General features: G+C 42.5%; 1 protein-coding gene across 6 annotated transcripts in view; it reads left to right on the forward strand.

Moving 5' to 3' along the window:
* The window catches only part of cdh8 (cadherin 8), a 286,471-nt gene that overhangs the window by 60,574 nt on the left and 211,816 nt on the right, over window positions 1-14,081 (forward strand). The window lies entirely within an intron of this gene.

Raw genomic sequence — 14,081 nt, forward strand, 5'->3', positions numbered from 1 at the left:
CCATCAAGTCTGCATCAACTCTCCGAAGTGCATCCCACCTCCCCACAGCTCTGGACACGACAGGACAACTTAACATGGCTAATCCACCTAACCTGCCCCTTCTTGATCTGTGGGAAGAAACCAGAGCACCTGGTGGAAACCCGCAGAGACACATGCAACCTCGCACAGATAGTCACCCTAGGGTAGGATCAAACCCAGATCCCTATTGCTCTGAGGTAGCTCTGCGACTCACTCAGTCACCATGCTGTTCCTGAAGTATCCTGCGGCAAGTCATTCACCTCACCAATACCCGTTCACCAGTTACAAGGCACAAATCAGGAATATGTTAGAATGCACCCTACTTGCCTGGATAAGCGACCCTCCAACAACATCCAAGCAGCGTGACACCATCCAGAACAAAGGAACATTGCTTATTTGGCACCAAATCCATAACCATTCACTCCTTTCACTACCAACACTCAGTAGCATCAGTGTACCGTGTACAAAAAGGACTATAGGCTTTATAGGGATAGGATGGAATAAATCAGGAAGACTCATTAGACACAACCTTCTGAACCTGTGACCAAGTCCCCCAAGAAGGACAAGTGCAGCAGGTACATGGGATCTTCACCTGCAAGCTGCCCTCAAAGCTTTACAACATTGTGACTTGGAAATATGTTACCATTCCTTCAGTGCTGCTCAGTCAAAATCCTGGAAATCCCTCTCTCACGGCATTATGAATGTACCTGCACTAGTTCAAGAAGGCAGCTCATACACCAGTGTCTACAGATTGTGAGTAGAGATGCATAATAAATGCTAACCCAGTCAACCATGTCCAGTTCATGAACAATTTTTTTTTAAAAGTTTTCGCAAACATGTGAAGGCTGTGCACATTCAGTTACATGCCTGTGGTAAACAATCAGAGGACATGCCTACACATATAGTATCATTGACCTTCATGCACCACAGAAATAATTTGAAAGCTAGTTTTTTTTGGCATGTCTTCTTAATGAAACACACCTGTCATGTTTCTACTGCATAATAGCAGCATGAAACAGTTAGCTTCACTCAGTGCTCATGTTTTGAAGATATCTGAGGGTACTCTGAAGTATACTGGGCACCTTTCAGGATCAAACATTGTGACCTGTTCCTGAGTTAGATATACAGTGAGCAATTATTTGACAGGACAGCCATTGTCTCGTTGGATGATTTTAATGAGCCCTATTTCAATATTAAGCTTGCAGAATGAGCAAATGTTGAGGGCCCTATTTTGATAAGGTTATTGTTTAGGCCAATCTTATTGATATTGATAATCAACCTGTTCAGACATTGGATCGTATATGTCTCATGTTGGTGGGGCTTGAACCCAAATTTTCAAGTTCAGTGGTGGGGACACTAGCACAGCACCACAAGATCCTCAAGATCAATCTTATATGGGGTGGAACTATAGGAATTTCGATGTGTATATTGCTCAATGAAGATACATTTATGACAGACAATAGTCCCTGTCAAATTTCTCAACTCAACCCATCTTGGAAAGCAAATTCACTTGAATACTCCATCTAAAAGGTAAATTCCAGCTCAAGTTCGAGATGTGTCAGGAATTTCTAACCTTGAGTGTGATAAGAATTATATTGATAACTCATTCTGGTTTCCCTCCTATAGGAAGGCTGTTGTGAAACTTGAAAGGGTTCAGAAAAGATTTACAAGGATGTTGCCAAGGTTGTAGGATTTGAGCTATAGGCAGAGATTGAAAAGGTTGGGGCTCTTTTCCCTGGAACATTGGAGGCTCAGAGATGACGTTATAGAGGTTTATAACATCATGAGAGACATGGATAAGTTAAATAGACAAGGTCCTTTCCCTGGGATGGGGGAGTCCAAAACTAGAGGGCATAGATTTAAGGTCAGAGGGGAATGATTTAAAAGGGACCTGAAGGGCAACCTTTTGAAGCAGAGGATGGTGTTTGTATTGAATGAGCTGCTGGAGGAAGCAGTGGAGGCTGGTACAATTACAACATTTAAACAACATCTGGATGGATGTATGAATAGGAAGTGTTTAGAGGGATATGGGCCAAGTGCTGGCAAATGGGACTGGGATTAGATTAGAATAGCTGGTCGACCTTAATGAGCTGGACCTAAAGGTCTGTTTCCATGCCATACATCTCTATGACTCTATGAGTCTGTGAGATTGTCAGTTGGTCTTACGATGTGGCACATTTGCACACACTGGAAGCTACACCTGTGCAAACACAGTCCCTGTTCATTTCAGACAGAAAGAATTATATAAGATACTGAAGGGGATTGACAGAGTTGACGAGGAGTGAGTATTTCCCCACGTGGGACAATGTGGAATGAGAGCTTATAGTTTTAGGATAATGGGTGACAGATTTAAAATGGAGTTGAAAAGAAATTGTTTTTCTCTAAATGTGGAGTTGTGGCCAAGATGATCACGTCAAATGATGGAACCAACTGAAGTGGCTGAACTGCTTACTCCTGCTTCTCATTCTCATGAACATGCTCACACATTATAGTTGTTTCAACTTAACAAAACAGCCAAAAACTGTTCTCTGGTTCATTCCTCACATCAATTCATTTGCCAATGAAAATCAACCTGCCTAGTCTAAAATTAAACAACATTTTACAGTGAATTGTCAGTCATCATATAACTGGCACATTCCCCATAACAATGGTTCTGCCAGTCAGAATCTACTTGCCAACCACTTAGCTGTCTTTTTGTCATACTGAATCTAATGCTATTTCTCTTCACTTTGGTGTTTTTGTAAATGTACTGTCAAGTGCAATGTAGAAAGTTTCAGTTGAGCCCAATTCTTTTCAGTCAGGTGCAATTACATAAGATGGATGGTTACTGTGAGGAAAATATAGCATATAAGTTGCAGGGGTGAATAAAAAATAACTTGCATTCATATAGTGTTTGTCACATATCTTGGAAATATCCTGAAATCTCTTGTGTGCAATGAATTGCTTTTATGTGCAGCCAGTCATTATATAGCTGATAGTGACACCAGCTTTGAGTTAACAGTGTCACATTGGAAGTGTTACATCAGGCAATAATGTTAGACAAAACACCTAGAGATCATCCTCTATTTCTTCAAAGAGTTCCGAGAGATTTTTAATGTCAAACAGGCTGAACCTTGGTTTAATATAACATCTGAAAAAATAATCAGAAGGATTGACACAATAATCAATTGGCCTAATTCCCTGAATCAAGACGCAAACTGAAAGTTGACTACCTGGGAGATTGGAGTCCTACTAAACATAAGAGGCTGTCATAGCAGATTTGTGTGTAAGTGGTACATCAGGGACTTTTTAGCAAAATAATGGGCTAGTTTTGAAACTTTTGCTTTTGAAAATGTGCTATTCAGCATTCAAAAGTGAGTAGGTGGTGTTCATTAAAACAAATTACAGTAACAAATGAAGGGTCAGATTCCATTTGAGTAAATAGTGAATGATTTCAGTTGTATACTGAAAAGTGTGAAGCATAAATAAATACTATGTAGTTACTGGTGAGCTAAGTACATATCTGGTACAGAAAGTTATGCAGTACTTGTTTGAGGTAACAGCCGAGCTCCTACATAACTGCTTGGTGTCAGTGGACTGATCCATATTCAAGAACTCAGTGGCTAATCTAAATCAGTATGCCATAACTGTCACAGACTTCATCACTAAGTGTGTAGTGGACTGTGAGCCAAAGAAGTTAATCTGAGTGTTCCCCAACTGGAAACCATGGATAAACCGAGAGATCCACTCCTCACTGAAATCCAGGTCTGAGGTGTGCAAGTCGGGTGACCCTGACTTATACTGGAAATTTAGGCACGACCTTCACAAAGCCATCAGGGATGCCAAGAGACTAAACTAGAGTCTGAGACTCACTATACAAACACACGTCAACTGTGGCAAGGCTCACACCATATAACGGGCTACAAAGCGAAGTTAAGCAGTTCACTGATAGCAATGCACCCCTGCCCAGTGAGCTCAATGCATTCTATGCTTATTTTGAACAGTAGGCCAGTGAAATAGTGTCACCTGCCCCGATAGCCCCATGTTCACTTATACCCACATGACTGCCACAGACATCAGATCAGCCTTCTCGAGAGTGAACCCACAGAAAGCGACTGGCCTGGATGGAGTCCCTGGCCATACATTCAGAGCCTGTGTGGACCAGCTGGTGGGAGTATCTGCAGGGATCTTTAACCTCGCCTTGCTATGATGTGAGCTCCCACCTACTTCAAGAAGACCACTATCATCCTGGTATCAAAGAAAAATCAGGCAGTGTGCCTTAATGGCTACTGCTCGATGACTCTGACATTTATCATGATGAAGCACTTTGAGAGGTTAGTGAAGCACACATCAGCTCCAGTCTCCCAGATTGCCTTGATCCACTGCAATTCACCTCCATCCCCACAGGTCCATGGCAGATGCCATCTCCTTGGCTCTGCACTCAACCCTGGAATATCTGGACAACAAGGACATCTACATCAGACTCCTATTTATTGACGTTAGCTCCGTCATCAACACCTTAATTCCAACAGAATTCCATTCCAAACTCCGAGATTGAGGACTCTGCACTCCCCTCTGCAACTGGATCCTTGACTTTCTGATCCACAGAGTACAGTCGGTAAGGATAGGTGACAACCCCTCCTCCATAATAAATCTCAACACTGGTACCCTGCAAGGTTGTGTACTCATCTCTTTACAATACTCATACTTTCACGACTGTGTGACCAAATGCAGCTCTAACTCCATTTAAAATTTTGCTGATGGCACTGCCTCAGTGGGTCTGATCTCAAACAACAACATGACAGAGCACAGGGAAGAGTTTGCCAGCTTAGTGCAAAGACAACAATCTCTCCTTCAATGCCAGCAAAATGAAGGAGCTGATCATCAACTTCAAGAAGAAAACTAGTGGACATACTGTATCTGTATTAATGGTGCTGAGGTGGAGATGGTCAAGAGCTTCATGTTCCTGGAAGTAAATAGTATGGGTGGCACGGTGGCACAGTGGTTAGCACTATGCCTCACAGTGCCAGGGACCCGGGTTCAATTCCTGCCTCAGGCAACTGTCTGTGTGGAGTGTGCACATTCTCCCTGTGTCTGCGTGGGTTTCCTCCGGGTGCTCCGGTTTCCTCCCACAGTCTAAAGATCTGCCAATTAGGTGAATTGGCCATGCTAAATTGCCTGTAGTGTTAGGTGAAGGGGTAAATGTAGGGGAATGGGTCTGGATGGGTTGGTCTTTGGAGGGTAGGTGTGGACTTGTTGGGCCGAAAGGCCTGTTTCCACACTGTAAGTAATGTAATCTAATCTAAATGAAAGGTTTATTCTGTACCACCACAGTCCAGAAAGCACACTGACACTTCTACTCCTCAGAAGGCTAAGAAAATTTGGCACGTCCACAATGACTCTTACCAATTTTTTTAGACGCACCAAAGAAAGCATCCTATCTGGATGCATAAAAGCTTGGTAAGGCAACTGTACTGCCAAAAACCACAGGAAATTGTAGAGATGTGCCTACAGCCCAGTCTATCACACTTCCATCCATTGACTCCATCTGTGCTTCTCTCTGCCTTGGGAAAGCAGGCAATGTCATCAAAGATCCCTCCCATCCCAGTTACACTCTCTTCCAGACTCTTCATTGAGCAGAAGATATAAAAGTTTGAAAACATGTACCAACAGATTCAAGAACAGCTTTTTCCGTACTGCTATCAGACTTAGGATTGGACCTGTCATATATTAGAGTTGATCTTTCTTTGCACCTTCTCTGTAGCTGTCAAACTCTATTCTGCATTCTGTTCTGTCACCCTGATGTAATTACCTAAGGTATGACTTGCATGTATGGTACACAAAACAATACTTTTCTCCATAGCTCAGTGCATGTGACAATAATAAATCAAATCAATGGGAAGGAGACTTAGAGGAGACGAGTGTTAAGGATTAACTTTTTGATTTTTGATTTGACTTTATTGTCATGTATATGCAAACCCAAAAGGACAGGAGTACAGTGAAAAGGTACAGAATCTTAAGAACAAGGTAGGTAGAAAGAGCAAAGTTAAAAGTTAGACATTGCAATAATTATAATATAATGTAAAATATACAAAATAAGATTACATGTTACACATTGCAGATCCTCTTAATTTTAAGTCGAAAATATATAAAGCTAAAATGTCAAAGAATATAATCTTAGACATACTACTAAGTATTTTACTTTGCACTGAGTAGCATTTTATTTGTTAGCAATGCAATGCAGGAGACCATTCAGCCCATCAGAACGGTACTGACTCTTTGAAAGAGAGCTTCAACTTGTCCCACATTCCTGTTCTTTCATCAGAGCCCAGAATATTTTTATATCAAATCAATGATACATCCAGTTGACTTTTGAAAGATACGACTGAATCTACATCTCCGACCATCTCAGGCAGTTTAATGTCTCACTACATAAAAAGTGTTTTTTTTCCTGAATCCAACTCCTTCCACCAGTCCTTCACCAATTATTTCAAATGACTTTTCACTTGTTATAGATTTTTGTGCCACTGGAGACAGTGTCTTCCTATCTATGCTATCAAACTCCTTCATTATCATGAACAGTTTTAGAGTGTGATATGTTGCAGGATGTTATACTCAGAGATATAAAATTGTATAGTATGTTACCTGAGGACTGTAATCTATTAGTGAATATTGGGCTGAGGGGCTGTATTGGACAATATTAATGGGATATATAATCTTATGGCATATTGTGTGCTTGTGGCTGTTTATTCCAGGGTGACAAGGTGAAGCATCACTACTAACACTGTGTGGGAAGCTTGAAGCTTAAATGAGTATTGTGTTATTTTCAGGCATGATTTCTGAGGCTGACATGGCATGATTTATACAAAAGGTTATTAGTAGTTGAACCATTCTATTTCATCCAAAGGTTCACATCAATAGGTATTAATAACATTTAATCACTTCTCACTAACCACCAGCATCATTTCAGGCAATGGAATGATTAAATAGTTCTGAAGCAGCTTTTAATAAAATCAAACCGTGATAACTTAGTTTTTTTTTTGCCTTCCTAGTTTATGTTTTCACAATGAGGTTAAGATGAAAATAATGAATAAACAGAACTGACCTCTTGTTGCACTCTCTGCGAAATCACAGAAAGTAACATTACTCTTGAAATGTGTCAGTGGAAGATATAAAAAAGCTGATTACACTATCGGATACTTCAACTTGCATCTTTCGGACTGAAAGCAAGAATGAAAGAGATTACATACATTTATACAACCTCTTTCACATCCTTAGGATGTTCAAAAGTACTGCACAACCAACAAGCTAATTTAAGGTCCCGCATCTGTGGGACTGTAGGAGATGGAACAAATGAAAGTAAGGTCTTGGGAACAGCTCAGTAAAATTGTCCAAATTGTCTGCATCACCGATGTTGGTGGCTAGCAAATTTACCTCAGAATTGAATTTACTTCCGATCTGAAGTAGAGTTACTGTTCTCAAAAATGTTGGCTCTATTTTCTCTCCACAAATGCTTCCAGACCTGCTGGATTTCTCCAGCCATTTCTACTTTTGTTTGTTTCAGTTCTGCAGCATCCATGGCTCTTTGTTTATTTTACCTTTAGACTTTATTGAAAAGGAGACTGCCAGCATTGTGGCCACATCACTGCAACAGTATTCCATCGACCTGACTATAAGGACTGGGCTATATGAATTATAATATCACCATCGTAACTGAGGCATTTAAGTTCAGTTAATGAATTAAATAAATCTAAAATAAAATTCAAGTACTATTCAAACATGTCATGAAATCTGCTGTCCTTACCTGGTCTAACCTAACTGGAACATGACACCCACAACAACAAAATCAACTCAACTGGTTGTGTTAAAACCTAGGTAGATTACATTACTTACAATGTGGAAACAGGCCCTTCGGCCCAACAAGTCCACACCGACCCTCCAAAGACCAACCCACCCAGACCCATTCCCCTACATTTACCCCTTCACCTAACACTACGGGCAATTTAGCATGGCCAATTCACCTAACCTGCACATCTTTAGACTGTGGGAGGAAACTGGAGCACCCAGAGGAAACCCACGCAGACACAGGGAGAATGTGCAAACTCCACACAGACAGTTGCAAAAAAAAACTCTAGTAAGAAATGTGTCCATAAAATAAAAATAAAACTGCTATAAGATTTTTTAAAAATCTGCTGTCTTGGTGAATCTTGAATCATGGGATGTGCAAATTCACTGAGTTATAGGGAAGACAAATTGAGTGTTGGTCTTTATTTCAAAGTAAGTGGAGTATAAAAGTAGGGAGGTTTTGATAGAACTGCACAAGATACTAGCCAGATCACAAATGGAACACTTCTGTGCTCCTCATCCGAGGAAAGATATATTGGAGGCAGTTGACGGAATGTTTATTAGGCTGATACCAGGTATGGAGGAATGTTTTAAAAAGGTATTCATGGGATAAGGGCATCGCTGACTAGGCCTGCATTTTATGTCCATCCCTAAATGCCCAGCATGCAGTTGAGAATCAACCACTTTGCTGTGGCTCTGGAGTCACATGTAGGCCAGACCAGGTAAGGATGGCAATTTCCTTACCTAAAGGGCATTAGTGAACCAGATGGGATTTTCCAACAATCGATTTGTGGTCATCATTAGACTCAAACTCCAAATTTTGTTTATTACATTCAATTTCTACCATCTGCAAGGTGGGATTCAAACCGAAGTTCCCAGACCAACACTTGGGTCCCTGGATTAACAAAGCAGCAATAACATCACTAGGCCATTGAGAGGTTGAGACGCTTGGGCGTGTACTCACTGTAATTTAGAAGAATGAGAGATGACCTGATTGAAACGTAAGAGATTCTCAGAGGACTTGACAGAGTAGATGTGGAGAATTTGTATCCCTTTGTGGGAGCATCTCAGATGGAAGGATATCTTCTCAGAAAATGGGCTCACAAGTTTACTAAAGTGTTAAGGAAGAATTTCTTCTCCCAGAAAATGGTGAATCTGTGGTTGGCTTTTAATTGCTCTTCTGGGCAAATGATGTCCACATGCTGTGAATTATTTAAAAAAAAATAATGGAACCAAATTGATACTCTTCAACAGGCTCAGTATGATAACAGAAGATTTTGGACACTGGGTCACTCCGTTTCTAAAAGAAAGAGATTGATAAATTTTAGGTGTTAAGGATACCAAGAGGTGGGGAGACAGAGCAGAAATATAATGTTGAAGTAGAGGTTCAGTCCTGATTATACTGACTGATGGAACAGGCTCCTGTTCTTGCTCCTCGTTCCTATGTTCCTATTGTTGTAACTTCAATGATTCCTTTTTAACATGTTTGTGTAGAGAAAGTGATAGATTTCTCATTAACAATGACAACAAGGTTATGGGGTGGGAATGGGTAAAAACCATTGAAATATTCGATTAGGCACAATTGGCAGGGTCGGATTAATGGGCTGAATGGCCAACACTTTCTCTGAGTTTCCTGACAGAAATTTGAACAGAAAATCCAGTTGATTCTCCAAAACCTGTGCAGTACTGAAGGAGAATTTCACTTTCCATTGCCCCTTTTACACTGGGCTAGGGGTGTGTGGAGGCAGTGGTAATGTCACTGCGCCCGCAAATCAGAGTCCCAGATCAAGGTGCCATGTGTAGGTTTTCATGTCCCATGGTGGCAGCTGGTGAACTTTCAACTTAAGTTTTAAAAAAAAACCTCTGAATTTAAAAGCTAATCTAAAGATGATGATGATTGATCTAAATACCCCTTTGTTTTCGCAATGTATTAGAGGGAAAACAATTGTTGTGCTTACCCCAGGCTGGCTTATATGAGGCTCCCTACACACAGCTGACTCTTAACTGCCCTTTGAAATGACCAAGCAAGCAATTTGGTTAGAGGGGAGCTCGAGATGAGCAATAAGTGCTGGCTCAGCCTCCGATGCCCATATCCCATGAATGAATTTTTAAAAAATTAAGCTAATTAATGCCTCAGATGCCTTCTCAGTTGCATGTAAGTGGTTTCATGTCACAATATCAAAGGAGAGCAAGTGAGTTCTGCTTGGTAAGTATTTATCTCTCAGACTGTAGCAAGAGATAACAAATGATGTGTTCATTTATTATGTTGTATAAGGTATCTGTGCAAAACAATGGCCACAATGCTTCCTATATTACAATAGAAGTTAACTCAGTTGGCTGGTTTGTGAAGTAGTGTGACACCAAAGGTGTGGGTTCAAATCCTATAACTGGCTGACGGTCAACATGAAGGTCCTGCCTTCTCAACCTTACCCCTTGTTTGAGGCATGGTGATCTTCAGGTTAAACTTACTCCCAGTCATCTCTCCCTAATGAGAGCAGCCCGATGACCCTCTGACACTATGGTGCCTATTCGCTATGACAACAGTTATTACATTTTAAAATGTCTTGATTTTCTTTAAAAAATACAATGTTGGGATATTCCGAAGAGCCAAATACATTTATTTTTCTTCACTTATGAACAGTTCCATGAACTCATATGGTTCACCATGACTCAACTGTCCCCAGTGATGGGGGAGGGCCTTGAGTTGGGATCGAGATTGTGGTGTTGGAAAAGCACAGCAGGTCAGGCAGCATCCGAGGGGAGCAGGAGAATCAATGTGAATCAGTGATTCCTGATGAAGGGCTCTTGCCCAAAACATCAACTTGGCTGCTCCTCGGATGCTGCCTGACCTGCTGTGCATTTCCAACACCACACTCTCGACTCTAATCTCCAGCATCTGCAGTCCTCACTTTCGCCTTTGTTGGGATGGCCAGCTAAATTCTCGATTAGTGCTCGTGCAGCCTCCTAGCTCCTGGTGAAATCACTAATGCATCTGGGTTTCTTCAGGAGTGTCACTCTATGGGAGTCCCACAAGCAGTTACATAGGGTAGTGCAGCTTTGCAAGTCTGAATCTCTGCCTACTAGAGGTGGCATCACAGTTCATCAGCTTGGGGAACGCAGATGCCCCAGGCCAGCTCTTGGGGGAGGACACCAAATTCAACAAGTGCCCTCCAAGAATTTCTGGATGCCATCTCAATGTCAGCTTGGCTATGGAGCATTGCTCCAAGTCGAACGCAGAGACAAATTGATATTGTAGAAACACCTTCACCATCAAAAAGGAAGCCCTCCAACTCCACCTCAAAGTAACTAATGGTGGATAATAAATGCCACCCCTGCCAGCAATAACCAGATCCTGAGACTGAAATTGGAAACAAAATCTTTAGTAATATGCCCTTCCCATTTCTGACCCACATCATCATCCAGCTTATCACTGAATTCTGTAGAATCCATCATAATACTTATATGACAGATGATGAAGAGATATTCCCCTCCTTTTGCAGCTCCTCTAGTTGTCAGGTACCCCCAAGACCCCTTTTATATTTGTCTGCTTTGACATTCCCATCCAGTCACCTTCTAACTGTCCTCCCTCCCCCCTGAACACCAGCATCGCACCTAATGGTCCTCACCCTGACCCGCTATGTTCTCCTATGGAGGTCATGGTAGTGGTCACTGCCCATAGTCCCCACTTCAGTAATCTTTCCGATACCATTCCACCTTTTGAGTTGCATCCATCACTGTGGTTGTCCTCATCTCAACACATGCCACAGCTTCCCCTCCAAGATGTGACTCTACACCCCTTGTGGCAGTGACTCTCCCACCATCCCTTTTGCCCCCACAGCCCCATTCTTATACCCTCCTCAACAATTGAGGCATGGGCCCCCAGTACTGTATTCGCTTAAGAACCCTGACTGGCTTCAATGAGCAGCAGGTAGACAAGATTCCTGATCACTGTGGTTGCAGATCCCTGAATGATGTTATCTGATTCCTTTCACTGATGCTGATGGCCTTAGAGAACTGACCATTACCCACTCCCCACTCTGCACTGGGACAGCTCCTCTGATTGCGAGCAGCCTGAATGGATGACTGACTTTGGCCAAGTTGTTGGATTGTGTGTGCTTTGTGGCAGTGACTGATGGTACTTGGAACTCCTGATTAACAATACCTCCTTCCTTGACTGGACTGAAGACTAGACCCAAGCCACTTTCCAACTTGGCATTCAGTTGAATAAATGTGCAGTGTGTTGGATATACAGGCAGCTAGCACAAAATAAACTCATCAGATTGACAATTCAGTGTGCTGTAAAGCAAGATGCCAACTCCTACACTCACCCACCAGACAGATGTCTACTGACAAGCAGCCTGTATATGTGTCTGTGTTAAAGAGCACATCAACACGGAAGTGCCGATAGCCTTCAGCTCTGTCTGAAGTGCCAAAGTGCTAACAGGCAAGGCAAGGCATGGATGCCGTGAGCATGAGTGAGTGTGAGTGTTAAGGCAGCAAGTGAGCAGCCCTGAGATGCTCGCTTGTCCAACTTATGAGCTGGCTGTCTGGCCATGTGCCCAGTGTCTCCCTGCAGTAGCTTTTCAATACGAGTTGCTAATGCACCTTGCAGGTCTATACTTCCAAAGCAGACTGCAATGGAGAAGTGTCATGAGAATGCTTAAGGGTTCCTCAACGTCAGACACCATGGACGAGGGGTGTGTGTTACTGGTGACTGGATCATGCTGTTTGCTCCTGAGCAACATGAAGACCATTCTCAGTCAGCAGCAATCACCAGGTTTTCGCCCTGACTTCCAAGCCACGTATTCGCCACATCCGGTTTGCTCGGCATGTTTGCTAAGATGGAAAACTGAATATTTATAAGTTGAGATGTGTAGTTAACAAGTGATAATCCTTCAAATAGACAACTCACTGTTGCTGAGCGACACTCTCTCTTCAACTCCCAGCAGTTATATTAAGATGCAGTGAGTAGTTCCCAAAGTTGAAATCGGCCATATTAGTTGTCTCACTCCATTCTGTTTGAAAGCTCGCTGGAGCTGATATCATTCAGGCCCTTATAAAATTATGCTCTAAGTTTCTACAACACTGACCAGGTCAACATTTACTTCCTATTCCCAAATTACCCAGAGAGCAGTTAGGAGTCAAGCACATTGCTGTGGTTAGGGTTAGGGTCAGGGTTAGGCTATGGATTAGATTAGATTAGATTACCTTACAGTGTGGAAACAGGCCCTTCGGCCCAACAAGTCCACACCGCCCCACCGAAGCGCAACCCACCCATACCCCTACATCTACCCGTTACCTACACTACAGGCAATTTAGGATGGTCAATTCACCTGACCTGCACATCTTTGGACTGTGGGAGGAAACCGGAGCACTCGGAGGAAACCCACGCAGACACGGGGAGAACGTGCAAACTCCACACAGTCAGTCGCCTGAGGCGGGAATTGAACCCGGGTCTCTGGCGCTGTGAGGCAGCAGTGCTAACCACTGTGCCACCGTGCCGCCCATGGGTTCAGGTTAGAGTCAGGATTAGGGATTGGGTTAGGGTTAAGTTTAGGGTTCGAGTTAGGGTTAGGGTTCAGATTAGGGTTAGGGTTCAGGTTAGGATTAAAGTTCGAGTTAGGATTAAAGTTCAAGTTAGGGTTTGAGTTAGGGTTAGGGTTCGGGTTAGTGTTATGGTCCGAGTTAGGGTTATGGTTTGGGTTAAGGTTAGGGTTTGGATTAGTATTCAGGTTTGGACTAGGGTTCAGGTTAGGGTTTGAATTAGGGTTAGAGTTCGGTTTAGGGTTCAGGTTAGGATTAGTGTTCGAGTTAAGGTTAGGGTTCAGGTTAGGGTTTGGGTCAGGGTTAGGTTCAGGGTTTGAGTTAAGGTTAGGGTTAGGGTTAGGGTTAGGGTTAGGTTCAGTGATAGGATTAAGGAGTCCCGTGTCGGCCAAACTGAGTAAGGATGGGTTAAGGTTGATGTTAATATTTGGGTTAGCATTAGAGTTCGGGTTGGTTTTGAGTTTGGTTTAGGATTGGAGACCCATGTAGGCTAGATCAGGTAAGGATGGGCCAGGGTTGCTGTTATTATTAGGGTTAGGGTTAGGATTAGGGTTAAAATTCAGGTGAGGGTAAAGTTTAGGTTTGGATTAGGGTTGGGGAGTCCCATATAGATCAGGTAAGGATGGTCAAGTCATTCCCTGAAGAACAATAGTGAACAAAATGTGTTTTTATTACAACTAATGGCTCTATGCTAC

This window comes from Chiloscyllium punctatum, chromosome 26, assembly GCF_047496795.1.
Source record: "Chiloscyllium punctatum isolate Juve2018m chromosome 26, sChiPun1.3, whole genome shotgun sequence".
NCBI classification, from domain to species: Eukaryota; Metazoa; Chordata; class Chondrichthyes; order Orectolobiformes; family Hemiscylliidae; genus Chiloscyllium; species Chiloscyllium punctatum.